Raw genomic sequence first — 23571 nt, 5'->3', positions numbered from 1 at the left:
CTTGCTCTTTCATCCAAGATGGAGTGCAGTGGCACCATCACAACTCACTGCAGCTTCAAATGTCTGGGCTCAAGCAATCCTCCTGTCTCAGCCTCCCAAGTAGCTAGGACTAAAGGCATGCACCACCAACCCAGGCTCTTGCCTCCTTATATCAAAGAACAGTCAAAGACGGTCGGGCATCATGGCTCATACCTATAATCCCAACACTTTCGGGGGCCGAGGTGGATGAATCACCTGAGGTCAGGAGTTCGAGACCAGCCTGACCAACATGGTGAAACTTCATCTCTACTAAAGATACAAACTTAGCCAGGCATGGAGGCACAGTCCTGTAATCCCAGCCACTTGGGAGGCTGAGGAGAACAATCACTTGAACCCAGGAGGCAGAGGTTGCAGTAAGCCAAGATCATGCCATTGCACTCTAGTCTAGGCAACAAGCACAAAACTCAAAAAAAAAAAAAAAAAAAAGAACAGCCAAAGACCATAGATAAGGAGTGAGATTGGGGACTGGGATAGAAGAATAAAGAGTTAGAATACTACAGAACACTAGAACACAGGTCTTAATCTCCTATTTCTCTATCCTTCTTTAAAATGTCTAAAGTCTTTGACTCAGCAATGCAGCACTTGAGTGACTTGAATGTAAACATATTTTGAAAGAAGAGCATATTTTAGGGAATTTCATTGCAGAAGATTTGAATGTGGTGTAATTCAGCTTGCTGGGAGAGGCGGGATGGCTGCTGGGTGGATAGAAATGGAAAGATGCAAGTGAATGTGGCAGACTAACACAATAACAGGGCTAATGATTCCAACATTTTAAAAGTTTCACAGCTCCGAGTGAACACAGGAGACGAGTTCCAGTGGGAGGCTTCTAAAATATCCACTTCGACAGTTTCTGCACTTTTTGGTCTTCTTCTGTTTGTTTCTTCCCCAAAGCTTATTAGCACCTCTGTTCTATTTGGGAGACTTTGGCCACCTTAGCATAGGGAGGAGAACTGGCTCCAGGGGGCTGAGCCCCCCACCGCCAGTGATAGGTCTCTGAGGAATAGAAGATTTGAGTCCTGGGAACCTGTCAAGGACTTTTCCTCTTGAAAAATCATGAAGCTTTGGTCCACAACGTTGTTAAAGGGCTTTCAAGGAAGCAGAGTGCCTCCTTCCACACTCCAAGTAGTCCAAAGCAACTGTGCCCAGACGGTAAGGACTTCCTTCCTGGCTGGGGTGGGCGGCAGCTGGGATAAACTCTCATTGAAGCCACTCGGTGCTGTCCTCACTGCTTGCCCCGGGAAAGGGCCAACCCGGAATTTCTGGGTGAGTCAGTTGGGCCTCTCCCACCCATTCTTCTGAACCTCATTCACATCCAGAAAGAGAAGGCTGGAAAATTTGAATAAGCAAAAGACCCAATGACATTGCCCTCAATCAGCTCAATTAGTGTGGTTGTGAATGAAGATCAAACAGGTCAAAGGGAATGTTGACAAATGTATCAGCTACCTGGTTTGCAGGTCCCTTTGAACAGCTCAGATCTTGGTGCAGTTTCTATAGGTATTAAAACAGAAAGATTAATTTAATAAGTGACTAGAGTAACATCTGGGGGAAAATTATATTCAGCTGTATGAGATAAAGACCACTGTAGAAGCATTTTCTTCAGGCATGCTCTGCTTTTTCTTTTGAAGGGCTCTCTTATGCCTGATGTTTTATATATAGTATTAAAATATAACGGTAAAATATTTCTTGAAAAAAAAAGATAAAAAGAATTGAAATTAAAGGGAATGCCAACAGATGTGTGTGAAAGAAAATAAGATGGGGAATGCAGACAAGTGAATAATAAATGGGGAAGTGCCTGTCTGGATGTTGTTAGTGTCTCCAGAAGTTTTCCCTTCAATCTTCCTGTGAGCTACATACAGTGCAGTGGTTAAAAGTTCAGGCTTTAGGGGCAGAATGTTTAGGTTCAAATTCCTACTCTGCCACTTAGCTGCGTGACTTTGGGCAAGTACCCAACCTCTCTGTGCCTCATTTTCCTCCTTGGTGAAAAGAGAATAAAACAACTATGCACTCAACTGGTTTTTTGTTTTGTTTTGTTTTTGAGACGGAGACTTGCTATGTTGCCCAGGCTGGAGTGCAGTGCTGCAATCTTGGCTCACTGCAACCTCTGACTCCTGGGTTCAAGCGATTCTCCTGCGTCAGCCTCCCAAGTAAATGGGATTAAAGGTACATGTCACCACACCCGGCTTTGTATTTTTTAGTAGAGACGGGGTTTCACCACGTTGGCCAGGCTTGTCTCTAACTCCTGACCTCAAGTGATCCGCCCACCTTGGCCTCCCAAAATGCTGGGATTACAGGCATGAGCCACCACGCCTGGCCTCAACTGGTCATTCTGAAGGCTGTATGGACACGATGCACATGAAACAGTGGCTGGTCTGGGACACAGCCAACCAAGGGCTGCTCCATGACATTTTCATTGTTTTAAATATATGAAAAATAATAACTGAAGCATTTTTATACAGAAAGGTTGCTTTTCCCCCCTGAAGAAGTAAAATATCTGCCTAGGTGGATCCTTTCTTTCAGCTGTTAAATACATATTGAGTGTTCCCTGCCAGGAATCGGATACCACTCTGAATACATTTGGGCTGAAATATAAAAATATCTACAGTATTATTCTGACTGTTTCTGTGACAGTTTAAATGTCAATTGCTTTCTAGACAATTGCATTTTTTGTTCAAATACTACCACAGGAAGGCTTGCATAGATTTCAGTTAGGATGATAGACCCAAAAAGGCTTCCTAGGTGGCCTACTGTTACTTCCTGAGCTCCCAGCAGGAAAGTGTCAACGTAAAGCATGATACTAGGAATAGTAGCAGCAATTACTAATATTTTCTAGTGCCCTGCTTCATGGCAGGCACCAGTCTCAATAGCTTATATACATATCTCTAATCTCTATGCATATCTCTAATCTTATCAGCTCCAGGAGGCAGATGCTATTAGCCACATTTGACAGATGAGGAAATGGGCCCAGAGTTGTTAAGTGATGCTAAGTGTCGGAACCAGGGCTCCTGGCCAGGTCCATCTGGCTCCCTTCAGTTCACAGGGTATCCAACTAGCTCTTGGTCCTTGTCCCTATAACTTCTGAGACCAAAAGCAATGCATTTCAGAATTTTACTATTTGCCAGAAAGCTCTTGATATCAACTATGATGTTCATCTGCTGCAATTTGTGTCTCCCTCAGGCCTCTCTCCTGCATACTGGACACTCCCTTTCCCCACCCCCACCCCTACTCTCTCTCTCCCCATTGGCGATCTCACAGGGTCTTCACCTGGTTGTCAACCTGGAGAGTTTGGCGCCACCAAGGACATTCAGCCATGTCTGGAGATATGTTTGGAGCCACCTGGGGGTAGGGGGAAGTGTGCTACAGGCATCTAATGGGTAGAGACCAGGGAAGCTGCTGCACATCCTGCAGTGCACAGGACAGTCTCCCAAAGAATTATCTGGCCCAAAATGTCGATAGAGCTTAGACTGAGAAACCCTGAAAACAGAACTCGTGATTTCTGTGCCCCAAATCCATTCTTACTCAAGTTTTTGTTTTCTCAATACAAGTCACCATGACTCAAAGTTTCTCAGGCCCCAAATCGAAGAGTTTGCCTAATTTGTCCCTTTCACTCATCCCTTTTTTTAACATTTAATCTCTAACTGTCACTATTAAAGAAAAAGAGTTTAGCCAGGTGCAGTGACTCACGCCTATAATCCCAACACTTTGGGAGGCTGAGGTGGGCAGATCACCTGAGGTCAGGAGTTTGAGACCAGCCTGACCAACATGGTGAAACTCTGTCTCTACTAAAAATACAAAAATTAGCTGGGCGTGGTGGTGCACGCCTATAATTCCAGCTACTTGGGAGACTGAGGCAGGAGAATTGCGTGCCATTGCACTCCAGTCTGGGTGACAGAGTGAGCATCCGTCTCCAAAAAAAAAAAAAAGAAAGAAAAATTGTTTAATTCAATGATATTTGACTCATGTTCCCCTTCTCCAACATGATGGTTCAGCTAACTCATTACAATATCTACTTATTCATTTAATCGACAAATGTTTATTGAGAGACCTCCAAATGCCCAACGTCCATATCAGCTTCACTGGAACCTTGTAAAGTTTCATGCAAATACAGTTAAGTACCAATAGGTAGTTTATTTGATAGTGTTCAAAAGATTTTGCTAAAACACTAAAATAGGCTGGGCGTGGTGGCTCACACCTGTAATCCCAGCACTTTGGGAGGCCAAGATGGGCAGATTACTTCAGGTCAGGAGTTCGTGACCAGCCTGGCCAACATGGTGAAACCCTGTCTCTACTAAAAATACAAATTAGCTGGGCGTGGTGGTGCATGCCTGTAATCCCAGCTACTTGGGAGGCTGAGGCAGGAGAATTGCTTGAACCTGGGGGGTGGAGGTCGCAGTGAGTCAAGATAGTGCCACTGCACTCCAGCCTGGGAGACAAAGTGAGACTCCGTCTCAAAAAGAAAACACACACACTAAAATACAGAAAAGTTTAGGCTGGGTGTGATGGCTCATGACTGTAATCCCAGCACTTAGGGAGGCCGAGGCAGGCAGATCATGAGGTCAAGAGATAGAGACCATCCTGGCCAACATGGTGAAACCCTATCTCTACTAAAAGTACAAAAATTAGCTGGGCATGGTGGTGCATGCCTGTAGTCCCAGCTACTCGGGAGGCTGAGGCAGGAGAATCGCTTGAACCCAGGAGGTGGAGGTTGCAGTGAGCTGAGATCATTCCACTGCACCCCAGCCTGGTGACAGAGTGAGACCCTGTCTCAAAAACAAAAAAAAATGTTTAAAGTTAAAACTAATTTTTAATGGCCTAAAGTAAAAAGAAAGCCAGTCAATGGAAACACAAGACTGGGGTCAATCCATAAACATTTCTCGTGAACTCCGTGTCTACCCGTGCTGGGGGAATATTGGTACCTGCTTGGATCCTTAGAGTCTGTACATATCAGAATATATAGAGAGGAAAAGAGAGATAATTTAAACAAACTCCCAGAAATTAAGTCCAGTTGAGCACAGGCTGCCCACTGACCTCTCAGAAAGCCTTCGCTTCTCCCAAAGGTTGTTCAAATCTACAGAGAATCCACTATGGGACCACAAAGGGCACAGCACTAAGGCAAGCCAAGTGCTTCAGAGACACAGCTTTTGCTCCTACCCCTCTTCCATTAGGCTTAGCTGCTCCCAGAAATCCAGAGAAGTTTTTCAGCTGCCACCCCCCACAAGGAAACACAAACAGGCTGGAAGCTTTTAGACAGGACATCCTAGGAAATGATTAAAGGTGCAATTCTGCCTTCCTGGCCCAGACTATTCATTCCAATGGCACCAGGATAGCCAAGTATTCCTACATCCATGTCAGCCAGGAAGGTGGCAAGGAAGTCAGGTACAAAGCTATGCTCCAGGAACCCTTGGGACTCTGCCTCCAGGGACTGAGATGGGTTCAGGACAGGCCTGAACATTTTTCTTCAGCTCTGCAGCTGTGGCATGATGGGTTAAAGTCCTGGGTTAAGTCACTCTGGGCAAGTCACACAACCTGCAGAGCCTCATATTTCTCTTTGGTAAAATACAGATGGTAATACCTACTTCCTAGAGTTCATGTGGAGAATTAAATACGCCATTATATGCAAAGCACTTACAATGGTACTTTACATAAAAGTTAGCTATGTGAGTGTTAGCTATAATTTTATTATTATTAAAATGTTTAGTACAGTGCCTGGCACATCAGAGGCACTTGAGAAATAGGAACTAGTGTGACTTAGGGTTAGGTTAGACCTGAAATCTTAAGTGATCTTGAGATGCTGGGATTCATCCAAAGTCTGCATATAACCTTCAGAAAGAAAGAGACAGAGGAAAAAACAAAAGTTCATGTTTTCAAAATAAGCAAAAAACAAATATTTATTAGACACCTACTATTTGCCAGGCATTCTGCAAGGCACTGGAAATGCAATGGTGAGTTAGAGGAATATCCCTCCTGATGCTAGGCCATTTTAGGAAAATTTGATTGTTTTGAACTTTCCTTTTTTTTTCTTTTGGTTATCATTTCTTTTCTTTTCTTTTCTTTTTTAATTACTATACTTCTAACATATTTATCCTAAGGAGACAAACTATTACAAGAAATCTTTTTTTAAATTTTTATTTCCACAGTTTTTGGGGAACAGGCAGTGTTTGGTTACATAGATAAGTTTTTTTGTGGTGATTTCTGAGGAGATTTTGGTGCACCCATCACCTGAGCAGTGCACACTGTACCTAATTTGTAGTCTTTTATCTCTCACCCTCTTTTTTTTTTTTTTTTTTAACTTTTGCAAAAGGTGTCCTAGTTCTTGGCAATGTTTCCCCTGGGCTCTGGTTACATCATTAACAGTTGAATCACGACTATACCCAGACAGTCACCTGGGAAGAGAACTGGGAACTTCATCTGGTTTAGCGACCACTCCCACCTCCAGCAGCAGTTATCTAGCAGCAGGATAACTGATATCATAAAGGTGGGTTTTGATAAAGGTAGGAGTGTGCACTAGACTTGCAGAGGATCCCACTTGGATTTTAACAGGATAGGGTAGAAAGATAAGAGCAATGAATTGTACTCCTTGTTTTTGTGTCAAAAAAAACCAAAAAACAAAAAAAAACCTCTCCTTTTTTTATTCTAAAATTCTGTTTTCTTATTGAGTCAATTGCAGAGGTCCCTCTGTGATGCTCCAGAATATAACCCCTCCCTGCCTGGGGGCCTTGCTCAGGAGGGAGTCAGAGTCTACCTGTGGCTCAGAGGGAGTCAGAGTCAGGCTGAATGGAGGGCAGGCAGGCAGCAGCTCTGCTGGTGCTTTTCCACTTGAGAGGGGGCTGGGGGACTGAGACAGCCATCATCCTTTGTCACCTCCACTGAGCCAGTCTGTTGCAGGTGGAGACTGAACTTGGACTGACTGAGAACCTGGGTCTCCCTACACTGGCCGAACCCCACAAGCCTCTCACAGTCTGCAGCCATCCCAGACTGTCTCTAAGCAGTCTCATTCCCTCCACCCTGCCCCACACCTCCATCTTTCAGTGTCCTTGTCCCACCATGCCCCATTCCCTCTGACAAAAATGTCCTTCTCATCCTTTAACCCTTAATATCTGCACATCCTTCCAGACCAAACTGCAGCCTTATCTTCTCCCAGCCATCTCTCCGAATGCCCCAGGGCAGAAGTAGCACACTTTTGCACTTCCCTCTCCGAGTGCTCAGGACACAGTCCAGTATTAAGCAGTGCACACAGTGCTTCTCCCAATAGAGTCTGAGCTCCTGGAAGGCTGGAGACATGCTTGATTTATCTGTGTCATTTCTAGGACATGAGAGGCTCTCAATAAATGTGGAATGAATTGATAACTGACTAAATAATTGACACCAGTCTGAAATTCCTAACAAAAGTTACTTAGAGATCACTTTTCCCAACCTGGTTCTCCCCTTCACTTGCTGTGTGGCCTTGGGCAAGTTACTTAACCTCTGTGTGCCTCCATTTCTTCACCTGTAAAATGCAGCTAATAGTAGAAGGATATATCTACTATATAGGGTGGCATGAGCATAAACTGTTAGTGTAGGTAAACTACTTAGACAAGTACCTGTCAAATAGTAAGCACTCAGTAAATGTCAGCGTCTATTACCCAGTGTGCACATGTCCAGAGATACATCTGACTCACCCCACCTCTGTCCCCATCCCCACTGCTGTGAGGGTTGGCTGCTGATGGCTCTCCCTGCACCCTTTCTTTGGAGAATTACTCTCAGTCAAAGGAAGCAGCCTCACCTAAAGGGTTACTCTATGCAGCTCATGGTCAATGCCTGATGACCTATGGTACAAAAGGCTGCCCTCCCTGCATCAAATTGATGACCTGGGGTACAAAAGACTGGCCCCCTGTATGGACTTGATGACCTGGAGTACAAAAGGCTGCCTTAAAGTAGCACCAACTTCTTAGGGCGAGTTGTGTTCCCAAGGCCCTCGTTGCAGCAGGCTGAAGCTAGTCTCCAACCCAGCATCCCTTCGCCCTTCCCTGTCCTGCTGCCTCACTTCCCGACCCCTGAGGGAACCTCACTCAATTCCCATCTCAGGCTCTGTCTGTAGGGAGCTTGGTTGAGACAACCACTGTCACCATCACTATCATCAGACAGGAGGAAACGAGACGCAGAGCAGTTACCTGGTTTGTCCAAGACCCAGTGTTAGGAACACGCACTGGAGGTCGTTAGGCATTGACTAGAAGTTCATTTGTTATTTTAGAGGCGTGCTGGTTTTTATAAGTCTCCAATAGGCCTTTTCTAAGAAACACCAACTGAATAAATTAACCAACAATCAGCTTGAAAAACACAAACTAAGGTACCTGAGTTAGGTACAGAAAGCCACGACAAAAAGGAATCAATGGGAAAGGAAAACATGATAATTACATGCCTTCGCGGGTGGTGAGGACAGCGAGGACAGCCTTTGCTGATTCCCCATCCCCTGAGATGAGACCAAGGTCCAGGCCAAGCAGGGAAACCCTGAGGCCCGCGGCATAGGTGAGGGGTGGCAAAACGGGTCACAACCACGTCCCTGCTTGCCTTGGCCTTACCATGGTCCCACCTATCTAGACACACCACCCCTCTCAGAACTCACCACTCCATGCGCCTCCACTGAGTACTCTTCAGCAATTTCCCAGCACCACCAGGACCCCCGGCTCGAAGCCATCTCCATTCGAAAATCCCATGAAGGTCATCAAACGCCATCCTTGCTCAGGTCAGCCCATTACACTGGACTATGAGGGCTTTGAGGATGGGAGCTGGGACTTGGATCTTTGCTTTACCCCAGAGAGGAGGGAGATGAAGGGAAAGAGAATGTGGCAGACACTTGTGTTTGGCAGTTGTGAGGCAGGAATCAGGATCGTGTTTCTCCTTGAGAGTGACAGCTGGGAGAAATCCATCATCTTCAGGTTCTCCCAGCCACTGAAACTGATGAAGCCAGATTCTAATCCAAGTCAGTCCAAGCTGAAACAGACCAGGAAAAGGAAAATCAACTTCAGTAAGGCACTTAAAGACATTTGCTGTAATTAGATGGACATTTTGATGGGAAAGGAGGCTGATAGGAATGCTTTGCAGGGCCTAATGCTGGAGTTCTTTCTCAATGTATCAATGTAAAAGTGTTTTCTTCCTCCCCTGGTTACACTAGCACACACTTGTGAAAAATTTGAATAACACAGAAGTGTATAAAACAGAAAATATTACTGCCTGGTATTGTCTCTCATCCTCTGCAATATCTACTGTTAAGAGTTTAAATTACCAGCTGGGCATGGTGGCTCACCCTGTAATCCCAGCACTTTGGGAGGCTTTGTTGTGTATAGTGCAAATATTTTTCTCCAACTTCAATATCTTTCAATCTTCTTTATGGTATCCTCTCGTGAATAGAAGTTTAAAAAATTTTTTTTCAGAGTGGTGACATTTATTAGGAAGGAGAGATTTTAGTTAGACCCCCATGTCACACACAGAAGAAACAGGTGGTAACTGTCATTTTGAAACAGGAAAGAGAGCAGGCAGAGGATCTGGACTCTCAGAGGACAGGTAGTTCAGCTGGACAATGGGGGAGTATGAGATCAGGGTGGATGAGGCCACTGCTCACCACACCTTCACTGAAGTTCAGTGGCTAAAATACTGTGACATCAGCCAGCCAGTGGAAAGCTGTCCTGCTCTCCAGCAGACACATGGGATGTTGTTGGTGGCAAGAAGGAGGAATGTCATGCTATTTCTTGCTGTCCTCTGGGCTACTTTGCCATTACTAACAAGGCTGAAGGGCCAGGCGGGCAACTGGAAATTGATTCTAGCGTGTGTGGACCATCATGCTGAGTTTTGGTGGATACATGAATACCTTTATCAGGCAAGCTATTTTTAAACTCTGTAATTATAATTTAACCGTAGGCCAAATAATGAAAAAAAAAAGTATTATAGAAATAAGAACTACATTTGATTAAAAGTGAATATCTAATTCTTTTTAAATAGGCATTTTTTTTTCTAATTACAGAAGTAATGCATATTTATTATAACAGGGGTTTGGTCAGGGATGGTGGCTCACACCTGTAATCCCAACACTTTGGGAGGCTGAGGCAAGAGGTTGGATCACTTGAGCCCAGGAGATTGAGACCAGCCTGGGCAACAGAGCGAGATCTGGTCTCTATAAAAAATTTTAAAATTAGCCAAGTGTGGTGTCACAGGCCTATAGTCCCAGTTGCTTAGTAAGCTGAGGCAGGAGGATTGCTTGCTCCCAGGAGTTCAAACTTGTAGTGAACAATGATTGTACCACTGCACTCCAGCCTGGGTGACAGAGCAAGATCCTGTCTCAATCAATCAATCAATCATGAACTATGATGGCACCACTGCACTCCAGCCTGGGTGACAGAGCAAGATCCTGTCTCAATCAATCAATCAATCAATCAATCAAGGGGGGACTACATAACAGCACAAGTGACAAAAATTTCCCCCATAATTGCATTCCTCTGAATAGCCACAGTTTATATTTTACTATTTTTCTTTCCAGTCTTTTTTCTAGTCTTGTGTACTTACGTATGTTTTTTAAACAAAATTGGGTTCATATTCATCAGGAATCGTCTTTTTTCACTGAATATCAGATTGTGAATTTGTGGGAGGACTGAGTAACTATTGTATACTCCATTACACAGTCTATGATTGAAATCTAGCAGTATTTGTTTCCTAGAGAAAGTCTTTTAAGATGATAAGGTATAAACCAAACAACCTTCTTTCTAAAATCTCTTCATCCTTTGATCTTTGATCATCTACACTTATTCTGTTTTAGCTGCTTCTGTACATAACTGTTGAGCTGTGTTATCTTGGAAAGGTTTCATGTCTACCCACTCCCTTTTCTCATTTTTACCATGCCTTTCTTGAAAACCACATTTTAGTGACACTTCTGAGTGATTTTTTTTCTTCTCTCTTTTTTTCTTCTTCTTCTTCTTCTTTTTCTTTCTTTTCTTTTCTTTTTTTTTTTTTTTTTTTTTTTTTTTTTTTTTTTTTTTGAGACAGGGTCTTGCTCTGTCACCCAGGCTGGAATGCAGTGGTACAACCAGAGCTCACTGAAGCCTCAGACTCCTGGGCTCAAGTGATACTCTTTCCTCAGCCTCCCAAGTAGCTGGGACTACAGGCACACACCAACCGTGCCTGGCTAATTTTTCTATTTTTTTGTAGAGACAGGGTCTCACTATGTTGGTCAGGTCGGTCTCAAACTCCTGGCCTCAAGTGATCCTCCTGCTTTGGCCTCCCAAAGTACTGGGATTACAGACGTGAGACACCACGCCTGGCCCTGAGTGCCTTTACAGTGGGACACGGAGACAGCTTTTGCTTTGTGCTGCTTCCAGTTTTGTATAAATCTCAAACTATTCTATGTTCCGTGGATATGGCCTTCCATCTCATCTCATTTCAGAGATACTCTTCATTTCACTGGATCGCTAACTTCTCCTGAGTGCCTCGTGATATGCTGGTCACACCACTGTCATCCTCCAGTTCCTGACAAATCCAACAACTGCTGAGCCAGAACAGCCACGTTAGCTGAATGGTGCCTGGTGGTCATAGTAGAACCACCGATAATGCAGCTAGATGGCGCTCACATCCACACATTTCTGAGGAATTAGGTGGCGATGTTCAAGATGTTTTCCATTAGTTCCAAACCTCCAGTTTACAGTCTTGAGAGAGGAGGACCAGTATACTTAGGCACATGAAGTATCCGCAAAGAAATGCTAATGTATGCATTTTCCAAATGAAACTAACATAAAATGAGTACAGCAAGTTGGATGCTCTTCTAAGCCCTAAACTGTCCTCCTAGCACCCCCACGAGACAGTACAAGGTTTTCATCAGGACAATTACATCCTTCCTTTAAGAGGAGGCACTAATAGATTTAGTAGTTTTCCCAAGGCCACAGGGGCAGAGGCAGAAGTCAACTCAGGTAGCTCGCTCCAAAGTCACACTTAATCACAATGAACTGGCTCAAGAAAAAGGAGAATAGAATGACATCAGACCAACAGTGGTGACCCCCGGGGAGTCAGTCGTGCTTGGAGACTACACTATTTACTTTCCACACAAAGCTCTGTATTGTTGAAAATTCTGTCCCCAGGCATAAACTATCATGCTTTAAAATTCAATATTTTTCATAAGAATAATATCAGAGCATAAAATACTACACAACTGTGGTCAAAGGCTAATTCAGGAATGGTGGGTTTTGAAGGTTGTTTATGGAGGAAGGAGACTCTAAGGATAAGAATTCAAAATAGAAGTACAAAATTACATATAAAAGCAAATATTTATGGCCAGGTGCAGTGGTTCACACCTGTAATCCCAGCACTTTGGGAGGCCGATTCAGGAGGCTTACTTGAGCTCAGGAGTTTAAGACCAGCCGTGCAACATAGTGATACCCCATCTCTACAAAAAAGTTAGAAAAATTAGCTGGGTGTGGGATAGTCTAGCTAGCTGGGAGGCTGAGATGGGAGGATCACTTGAGCCCAGGTGTTGGAGGCTACAGTGGGCTATGATCGCAACACTGCTTTCCAGCCTGGGCTACAAGGGGAGACCCTATCTCAAAAAAAGAGTGAAAGTTTATTTATATTGATATATGAAATCATATCAAATTACACATTTTTGCTCCTTTTTTTTTTTTTTTTTTTTTTTTGAGAAAGGATCTCACTCTGTCACCCAGGCTGGAGCACAGTGGCACTATCATGGCTCACTGCAACCTCCACTTCCCAGGCTCAAGTGATCTTCCCACCTTAGCCTCCCAAGTAGCTGGGACGACAGGTGCCCACTACTGCAACTGGCTGATTTTTGTATTTTTTGTAGAGGCAGGGTTTTGCCATGTTGCCCAGGCTGGTCTCAAACTCCTGAGCTGAAGCGATACACCCACCTCCGCCTCCATAAGGGCTGAGATTACAGGCGTGAGCCACCGTGCCCTGCCACACATTTTTGAAAAGTGATAAATACCACAAATACAACAAAATCCTGAAAAGTGACATAACCTCTACAATATTTTTTCCTATTCTTTGGCTGCATACTTTTCACATGATCATCTCTTCACATAACAACTGTGTAATATCATTTTCAAGGAAAGAAGACAAAGCAATTCAAATGCATTTTAAAATGCCATTATATTGGATAGAGCTACATAATTGTTTAATTGAATTCCCCCTATGCTGTGTACAATAACTTATGGATGAATAAGCTTGGGAGCTTTGTGACAGGAACACTTAGGGTGCTTTGCTGCGATTTTAGTGCATTTGAATGTCTTTTTGTCTGGTGTTGCCAGGTTTCATCAGGACAAGTTATATCAGATATGCTAAGACTGATTCAATATGTTGGTAGACATAAAATGCAGTTTGGCATACATAAAAATGATACTTCACAGTTTATAGTATTGCTACAGCTTTGTGCTCTACAAACACGAGAATTCTAATCAATTCTATTTTGCATTGATTCCTACTTTAAAAGTATGATAGTATGGCACTTTATAATTGTATATACCACATTTCTGAGTATTTTCCTGAAGATAATTTCTGTCTTGACTAGATATCTATGAGAACCAAACATTTCACTCATAATTGTGTACAGCTGATGATTGAAAGAACATTCCACAGACTAGCTTCTCATTCTGCACATTTCAACTCTTGCTTCTTCACTCCCACATGCTTCTAGTGTCAGGCATCATAGGAAATATTTAAATCATAAAAGACCCATGATGCCACTGAGCATGCACTGAGCAAGAGGGTTCCTGGAAGCCTAGAATACCCTAGAATAACCAACAATGTCTTGACTCTACATGGACGTGTGAACCATATATATAGATTCCACTCGACCCAAAACAAATAAATCTCCAACTCAACTTCTCCTTAGCTGGATTCCCCAAAATGCTGATGGTCTCTCCATCCCCACAGAACTCCTCAAGGGAAAAGTGATGCAAGGGCAATCGGTGTCAATAGTATCCTTAGCTTATGACAGTTAAAATCTTACTTTTACATTTTTACCAAAAGCATGTGACCATGTGAACCCATAGAAAGGTGCTTCTGGGATCTTGGAAGTCATTCTTATAACTAGCAGGTCCTAAAGCTTAAGCTCCTTTCCAGAAAATCTACTCTGATTGTGGTGAAGATGATCATTGCAACAAGAGCCACGCTCACGGAGAAAGCAGTGTGGACTGGAGTTGTCAAGAAAAACTTATTGAGTGAGGCCTTAAGTCATTGGTGGGATCCAACAAACAGAGAAATAGGAAGAGAGTCTAAGCCACAAAGTTTCTGCATCTGCCAAAAAGTAGATATGCATGTACGTGGATGTAAAATGTGTTTTCCTGCCAGTGAAAACATTTTTCCGTCACTGGCTTAGAGCTACCTAATGAGAGCCAATGGCAATACATTTACACATCACTAAAGAATGAGAAGTGAGCTTTCTTCCCGGTCCCCTCTCCCCATCACCATCAGCAAATAATCACTCCCTAGCCAAGATCAACCAGAGCTGCAGGCGTTTGGCACACATGTGTTCCCCATCCACCTCTTCCAACCTGGGATCCAAAAACCCTGGATTTACACCCCAGGCAAAGGAGAGACTGGCCTGAGACTAAGTCTTCTGGGTAGATGCAGGAAGCAAAGCCTGGTGAATGCCTGTCCAACCAGTTTGAGAAAGGAAGATTCATGCCCAGTTCTCACCCCTCTTTCGCTTGAATATCTTTTGTGCCATTACCTGGAGGAAAGGGGGGAAGGGAAGGAATGTTTCTTGCCAGAGGCAGCAGCTATCCCCTCATTTGGAAGCCTCTGAGTTGATTTTGGCCATGTCCTTCTGCCTGTGTCTTTAACATGCTGCATTAAGCCTCAGCTTTGCTCCTCTTGCTCCTGAATTCTATTTTGAAATATCAGAGAAATGCTCCCAGGAGGACTTTGAATGTGAACACTCTTTATAGGCTACTTTAAGGAGCTCCCAGGTCAGGCCAGGGTCAGGCAACAAGAGCCACACCCAAACCCATCAGCACCGTGGTCTAGCCAGGAAAGCACAGACACAAATGTCACTGAGTCCACCACCATTTGTTTAGCACCTACCGTACGCCAGGTGTGCTCTTAGAAATTAGGGTGATGGAGTAGCTTAGGGTTCCCCCAACTCCTCCTTTCTTTGCAGATCATAAATGTGATTACCCTCTTTTGGTTTCCCGTAAGTTTATGTTTCATAAGCTTATAATTTCTTTTACCCACATTCCCCATCAACTCTAGAACTCAGCTGAGTTAGTTCCCAGGTCATCCTCAGCTGGGTGGCGGTGGTGATTACTCACTTGTAATGAAGCATCCTAGCACTGACTGACTCACTCAGTATGGGGTGTGAGTGGGGTCCTGAACACGGGAAGATGGAAAGAGAGATGGCTAAGGAACCATTAACAAGTGCCAGGTTAAACTCATTTCAGAATATAGTTAAAGTAGGAATCTAAAGTGCTTTTTTCCCTAATTTCAATCTTTGCAGACAGACAAAACCATTGATTGAATAATTCTTGCCTTCCCTTTGCAATGCTTACATAATCCATATTGAATTATTGTGTACATATACTTCCATGTCCAGCTCTCTAGCCAGTCTCACTGGACTTCATCTTTATTGTGCCAAAGTCACATGGCTTTAACTTGCAGAGTTGGATAATTTCTTCTAAATTCCACCTGCTTCCCTATCCCCACTTACCCACTCCCTTGCCCTTTTCTGGAAGATAAGAACAAGTTGAGGAACTTGCATTTTACATAGGGAAACTATGTTTATGGCCCTGAAATAAGGGGCATGGTCACAGTCAGTATTCAAAATGGCTTGTTGAAATAAGTTCAAATACAATGTAAGCATATTACCAACCAGCTTCTCTATGAATTACTCACCGCTCTACAAAAATGTTTCCAACTTTCCCAACACACACACACACGCGCACACACACACACGTATCTCTACTGTTGCACAATCCTGCTTGTATTTTTTCAGATTGACTCGATTAAAACTGTGTGAAGCAAAATTCAACCTGTTGACCTCACTCAAGTTACCTGGAAATGAAAAGCTGGCCATCTGAGTCATTGGTTTTATTTTGTTTTGGGGGGGAAAAATAAGGTGGGAGTGTAAATATCGTCAGATAAAGTTTCCAGAAATTTAAAGCCATGAAGGGGAGACCAACTGGAATTTAGAGATTTTTTGTTTTGTTTTGTTTTGTTTTTTTGAGAACAGAGTCTTGCTCTGTCGCCCAGGCTGGAGTGCAGTGGTGCAATCTCGGCTGACTGCAACCTCCATCTCCCAGGTGATTGTCCTGCCTCAATCTTCTGAGTAGCTGGGACTACAGATATGCACCACCAGACCCGGCTAATTTTTGCATTTTTAGTAGAGATGGGGTTTCACCATGTTGGCCAGGCTGGTCTCAAACTCCTGGCCTCAGGTGATCCACCGGCCTCAGCCTCCCAAAGTGCTGGGATTACAGGCACCTGCCACCACGCTTGATCTTTTTTTAAAATTAAAGTTAAAATTTTTTAAATTTTTAAAATTTAAATGTTTTTCATTCTAAATTTATGAGTTTAGAAGCACAAAAATATATTCTGTATAATAAGCTCACTTATGAACTTATTATATTTGGCATTTCCACAGATGTGAAAGTTTAACTTAAGAGGACAAGGCTTCTCCCATCCTTATGTGGGTTGGGAGCCAAGAAAAGCCCCCAAAACTCAGTCTTTTCTAATCAAACTTTTCTGATTAAAAAAAAACTCTAAAATTAAGATGATTCCCAATGATCCATTTTAATTCTGGGCCTCTAGACTTTTTCACAAAAATAGCGGACCCTTTGTTGGCTCTGACATAAACCAGTCTATTTCTAGCTTGAGCCATCTATGCTGCCTCCTTGAGAGTGAAACCTGCCTACACTTTGAGAAGCTGAATACAAACTGAAGGTAACTGAGGGATCTCTGGGACGTCTGAAATCCTGGATAACTTTCTTTAAGGCTAGTTTGTGATTGGAGAAAGGGTACAAATGGTGCTTGCCGCAAGCAGTGTGTCTCAAACATTGAGATGCAGTAGAACCATCTATTTAATTAGACTGACCTCAAGTGGAGCCCAAGTCGGGGACTTTTTTTTGTTGTTGTTTTTGAGACAGAGCCTTGCTCTGTCACCCAGGCTGGAGTGTAGTGGCAAGATCTTGGCTCACTGCAACCTCTGCCTCTTGGGTTCAAGTGATTCTCCTGCCTCAGCCTACTGAGCAACTGGGATTACAGGTGCACCACCATACCTGGCTAATTTTTGTATTTTTAGTAGAGGTGGAGTTTCACCATGTTGACCAGGCTGGTCTTGAACTCCTGACCTCAAGTGATCCACCTGCCTTGGCCTCCCAATGTGCTGGTATTACAGGTGTGAGACACTGTGGCCAACCCCAGGTGGGGGAATTCTCACAGGTTCCCTGGATGCCCCCAAGTCTGAGAAGCCCCTACGACATTACAGGCTCCTCCAAAGCAGAGAAGAGCCTTGTATCATTCATTTTTGTATCATGGGGCTTGGCAAAGGGCCAGGCATGTAATAAGCTCTGAAGAAATACATCCTAAATTCATCATAACTGGTACTAAACTCCAGGTAGAATAAAAAATTTTAGCATTTTTTTTAGCAGAAAATATGTAATCGGAATATCTTCTAAATACTGGCAAACAACAACAAAAGGATACTCTTACTTTGATTTCAAAGAAAAAACAAAAACTATGAAAAAATTCACAATTGTCATTGCTACAAACTCAATTGCTATTAGGAATCACTAAAAACAAGATTATTTCATCCTGGCTAAAGCAAAAACACACTCACTCTTTTTCACGAAAGTCAGAGCGGGGGAAACATCAGACAATAAACAGACTTTCTGATATAGAACACTTAAAAAAGAAACAAAGTCTCCCTTGAGACTGCAACCATGCCTCAGTTCTTTCCCACCTCGTCACTTCCTTTCTTCTCCCCTACTCTTTCTCCTGCTTACTCTCTTGCCATGCTCCCTGCCAGTGTCTCTCTCCTCCTCCTCAGTTGTCACTCTTTTCTCATCTTCTCGGGAGCCATTAATGACTGACTCCAATGCTCTGAGTGGGCGGTGGAAAAGATGAGGCCAGGACTGCTGAGAGAGCAGAGCAAACGAAGCCACGGAGGCTTCCTGAAGGAGCCAGAACTCCAGTGTGAATAGGCTTTAGTTTTGCAGAATGCAGAGGGGGAGACATGCTAAGCTAGAACAGCAGTTTGTAAACATCCATGCCTTTAGGAAACTTACTGTTTAAACAGGCCTTGTCTACCAGATTTAATTCAGTTAAACAAAAAATCATGAATATAGCAGTGATGGTTAAGAACATTGCCTCTCTAGAAAAAACTATTTTAGGTGGGGCAGGTGGCTCACACCTGTTATCCCAGCACTTTAGGAGGCCAAGGTGGGTGAATCACCTGAGGTCAGGAGTTCAAGACCAGCCTGGCAAACATGGTGAAAACTCATCTCTACTAAAAATATAAAAATTAGTTGGGCGTGGTGGTGGGAGCCTGCAATCCCAGCTACTTGGGAGGCTGAGGCAGGAGAATCACTTGAACCTGGGTGGCAGAGGTTACAGTAAGTCGAGATCGTGCCATTGCACTCCTGCCTGGGCAACAAGAGTGAAACTCTGTCTCAAACAGAGAGCCAAATCCTGACTGAACTCCCATTCACAACTGCTACAAAGAGAATAAAATACCTAGGAATACAACCTACAAGGGATGTGAAGGACCTCTTCAAGGAGAACTACAAACCACTGCTCAAGGAAACAAGAGGACACAAACAAATGGAAAAACATTCTATGCTCATGGACAGGAAGAATCAAAATCGTGAAAATGGCCATATTGCCCAAAGTAATTTATGGATTCAATGCTGTCGCCATCAAGCTACCATTGACTTTCTTCACAGAATTAGAAAAAACTACTTTAAAATTCATACGGAACCAAAAAAGAGCCCATATAGCCAAGTGATCCTAAGCAAAAAGAACAAAGCTAGAGGTATCATGCTACCTGCCTTCAAACTATGCTACAAAGCTACAGTAACCAAAACAGCATGGTACTGGTACCAAAACAGATATATAGACCAATGGAACAGAATAGAGGCCTCAGAAATAGTGCCACACACCTACAACCATCTGATCTTTGACAACCCTGACAAAAACAAGCAATAGGGAAAGAATCCCTATTTAATGAATTGGAAAACTGGCTAGCCATATGCAGAAAACTGAAAGTGGACCCCTTCCTTACACCTTATACAAAAATTAACTCAAGATGGATTAAAGACTTAAATGTAAGATCTAAAACCATAAAAACCCTAGAAGAAAACCTAGGCAATACCATTCAGGACATAGGCATGGGCAATGACTTCATGACTAAAACACCAAAGGCAATGACAACAAAAGTCAAAATTGACAAACAGGATCTAATGAAACTAAAGAGTTTCTGCACAGCAAAAGAAACTATCATCAGAGTGAACAGGCAACCTACAAAATGGGAAAAAATTTTTGCAATCTATCTGTCTGACAAAGGGCTAATATCCAGAATCTACAAGGAATTTAAACAAATTTACAAGAAAAAAACAACCCCATCAGAAAGTGGGCGAAGGATATGAACAGACACTTCTCAAAAGAAGACATTTATGCAGCCAATAAACATATGAAAAAAATGCATCATCACTGGTCATTAGAGAAATGCAAGTCAAAACCACAATGAGATACCATCTCATGCCAGTTAGAATGGCAGTTATTAAAAAGTCAGGAAACAACAGATGCTGGAGAGGATGTGGAGAAATAAGAATGCTTTTACACTGTTGGTGGTAGTGTAAATTAGTTCAACCATTGTGGAAGACAGTGTGGTGATTCCTCAAGGATCTCGAACCAGAAATACCATTTGACCCAGCAATCCCATTACTGGGTATATGCCCAAAGGATTATAAATCATTCTGTAATAAAGACACATGCACATGTATGTTTATTGAAGGACTGTTCACAATAGCAAAGACTTGGAACCAACCCAAAGGCCCATTGATGATAGACTGGATAAAGAAAATGTGGCACATCTATGCCATGGAATACTATGCAGCCATAAAAAAAGGATGAGTTCATGTCCTTTGCAGGGACATGGATGAAGCTGGAAACCATCATTCTCAGCACACTAACACAGGAACAGAAAACCAAACACCACCTGTTCTTACTCATAAGTGGGAGTTGAACAATGAGAACACATGGACACAGGGAGGGGAACGTCACACACCAGGGTCTGTGGGGGGTGGGGGATAGGGGAGGGATAGCATTAGGAGAAATACTTAATGTAGATGACAGGTTGATGGGTGCAGCAAACCACCATGGCACGTGTATACCTATGTAACAAACCTACACGTTCTGCACATGTGTCCCAGAACTTAAAATATAATTTAAAAAAGAAAAAAACTATTTAAAAATTCATATGGAACCAAAAAAGAGCCCAAATAGCCAAGGCAATTCTAAGCAAAAAGAACAAACCTGACGGCATCAAGTTACCGGACTTCAAACTATACTACAGAGCTACAGTAACCAAAACGGTATGGTACTGGTAAAAAACCAGACCCAGAGACCAATGGAACAGAATAGAGAGCACAGAAATAAGGCCACATCTACAACACAACCATCTGATCTTCAGCAAAGCTGACAGAAAGCAATGGTAAAGGACTCTTTATTGAATAAATGGTGCTGGAATTACTGGCTAGCCATATGCAGAAGATTGAAACTAGACCCCTTCCTTATACCAGATACAAAAATCAACTCAAGATGGATTAAAGACTTAAATGTAAAACCCAAAACTATAAAAACTCTGGAACCAGACAACCTAGGCAATACCATTCTGGACATAGAGACTGGCAAAGATTTCATGACAAAGATACCAAAAGCAATCGCAACAAAAGCGAAAGTTGACAATAGGGATCTAACTAAAGTTAAGAGCTTCTACACAGCAAAAGAATCTACCAACAGAGTAAACGGGCAATATACAAAACAGAAGAAAATTTTTGCAAACTATGCATCTGACAAAGGTCTAATATCCAGCAACTATAAGGAACTTAAACAAATGTATGCGGGAAAAAAAAAATTAAAAAGTGGGCAAAGGACATGAACAAACACTTTTCAAAAAAAGACATAGCTGGGCGTGGTGGCTCAAACCTGTAATCCCAGCACTTTGGGAGGCCAAGCAGGGCACAGCACTTGAGCCCAGGAGTTCAAGACCAGGTTGGCCAAGATGGCAAAACCCCATCTCTACTAAAAATACAAAAAGTAGCAGGGTGTGGTGGCACACATCTGTAATCTCAGCTATTATGCTGAGGCATAATAATTGCTTGAACCTGGGAGGTGGAGGTTGCAGTGAGCCAAGATCACAGCCTGGGTAACAGAGCAAACTCTGTCTCGAAAAAAAAAAAAAAAAAAAAAAGACATACATGCAGCCAAAAAGCATATGAAAAAAAGCTCAGTATCACTGCTCATTAGAGAACTGCAAATCAAAATCACAGTGAGATACCATCTCAGACCAGTCAGAGTGGCTATTATTAAAGTCAAAAAATGCTGGCAAGGTTGTAGGGAAAAGGGAATGCTTATACACTGTTAGTGGCAGTGTAAATTAGTTAAACCATTGTGGAAGACGGTGTGGTGATTCCTCAAAAACCTAAAAACAGAACTGCCATCTGATCTAGCAATCCAATTACTGAATATATAGCCATGGGATACAAATCTTTCTACCATAAAGACACATGCACCCATATGGTCATTGCAGCACTATTCATAATAATAAAGACATGCCCATCAACAGTAGACTGAATAAAGAAAATGTGGTACATATACACCATGGAATACTATGCAGCCACAATAAACAATGAGATCACGTCCTAAGCAGCAACATGGATGGAGCTGGAGGCCATTATCCTTAGCAAACTAACGCACAAACAGCAAACCAAATGCTGCATGTTCTCACTTATAAGCGGGAGCTAAATGATGGGAACACATGGACACATAGAGGGGAACAATGCACAGTGGGGCCTACTGGAGGGTGGAGGGTGGGAGAAGGTAGAGAAGCAGAAAAAATATTGGGTACTAGTTTTAGTACCTGAGTGACAAAATCATCTGGCACCAAACCCCGTAACACAAGTTTACGTATGTAACAAACCTACACATGTACCTCTGAACCTAAAATAAAAGTTAAACATGAAAGAACACCAACTCTGGAGGCAGACTGGTTTTCAATCTCAGTTCCAAAATTGACTATTTCTGTAACCTTGGGCAACTTACTTCTCTGTGTCTCAGTTTTCTCAACTGGAATATGGGGATAATAATATAGTTGATGTGAGAATTAAACCAGCATCTGGCGGTACATAAGTGTTGCTCATTATTATTTAGCCATCACTGCTTTTCTTTTTAAAGTAAATAAAAACAGGAACTTACAGTTTAGTTGGGGGAGGTGGGCAGGATAATATGGACAACTCATACTAATGTCTCTTCTATAAATCTGATTATTTTTGCTTTTGTTTTTTAAGCAGGACATAGCTTACACAGAACATACAAAAGAAGAAATATTTATTGAAGCACTCTGCCAAGTGCTTTACTTGATTATATTAATTAATCCTCCAAAAATTCAATGAGATAGATATCATTATCCCTAATTTGCAGATGAGGAAACTAAGTCTGGGAGGCCTTAATTAATTTGCCCACAGCTCCACAGCCAGTAAGTTGCAGGGCAATGATTTGAGCTCGAGTCTCATTCTAATTCTTAAGCCCTTTTGCTACACCATGAAGCACCCAAAGCGTTTCAAAACCAGTTACTCACTGTTTTTAACCCACAATTAAAACTGTTGATGTGCAGAGTAAACCATTTCTCTGCCAGCCATCTTCAATACCCCATCCAGCTGACTTACTAAGAAACAGAAAGGTAGTGTCATTAAAGAAAGTCACAGAGGTTGGGCACGGTGGCTCATGTCTATAATCCCAGCAGTTTGGGAGACCAAGGTGCGTGGATCACCTGAGGTCAGGAGTTTGAGACCACCCTGGCCAACATGGTGAAACCCCATCTCTCCTAAAAACACAAAAGTTAGCCAGGCGTGGTGGCATGTTCCCATAATCCCAGCTACACAGGAGGCTGAGGCAGGAAAATCACTAGAACCCAGGAGGCAGAGGTTGCAGTTGTAGCAGGATGAGCTGCAGATGAAACTCCTCAGACACCGAGTTAAAGAAGGAAGGGGTTTATTCGGCCAGGGGCATCGGCAAGACTCCTGTCTCAAGAGCCGAGCTCCCCGAGTGAGCAATTCCTGTCCCTTTTAAGGGCTCACAACTCTAAGGGGGTGCGTGTGAGAGAGTCGTGATCGATTGAGCAAGCAGCGGGTACGTGACTGGGGGCTGCATGCACCGGTAGTTAGATCAGAACAAAACAGGATAGGGATTTTCACAGTGCTTTTCTATACAATGTCTGTAATCTATAGATAACATAACCGGTTAGGTCAGCGGTCGATCTTTAACTACCAGGCCCAGGGTGCGGTGCCG

General features: G+C 42.9%; 1 long non-coding RNA gene across 2 annotated transcripts in view; it reads right to left on the bottom strand.

Annotated features, from left to right (window-relative positions):
* Positions 1-23571, bottom strand: part of LOC114678344 (uncharacterized) — a 48152-nt gene that overhangs the window by 9157 nt on the left and 15424 nt on the right. The window contains exon 2 of one of the 2 annotated variants that reach the window (XR_003729699.2): positions 8639-9006. This is a non-coding gene — a long non-coding RNA (uncharacterized LOC114678344). Of the gene's footprint in view, positions 1-5783; positions 9007-23571 lie in introns of those variants that run through there. The other variant, XR_013417522.1, reaches the window with a different exon arrangement.

The sequence above is a fragment of the Macaca mulatta genome, chromosome 5, assembly GCF_049350105.2.
Source record: "Macaca mulatta isolate MMU2019108-1 chromosome 5, T2T-MMU8v2.0, whole genome shotgun sequence".
Lineage (NCBI taxonomy): Eukaryota > Metazoa > Chordata > Mammalia > Primates > Cercopithecidae > Macaca > Macaca mulatta.
The sequence above is the reverse complement of the archived record's forward strand: the minus strand, read 5'-3'. Positions and strand labels throughout refer to the sequence as shown.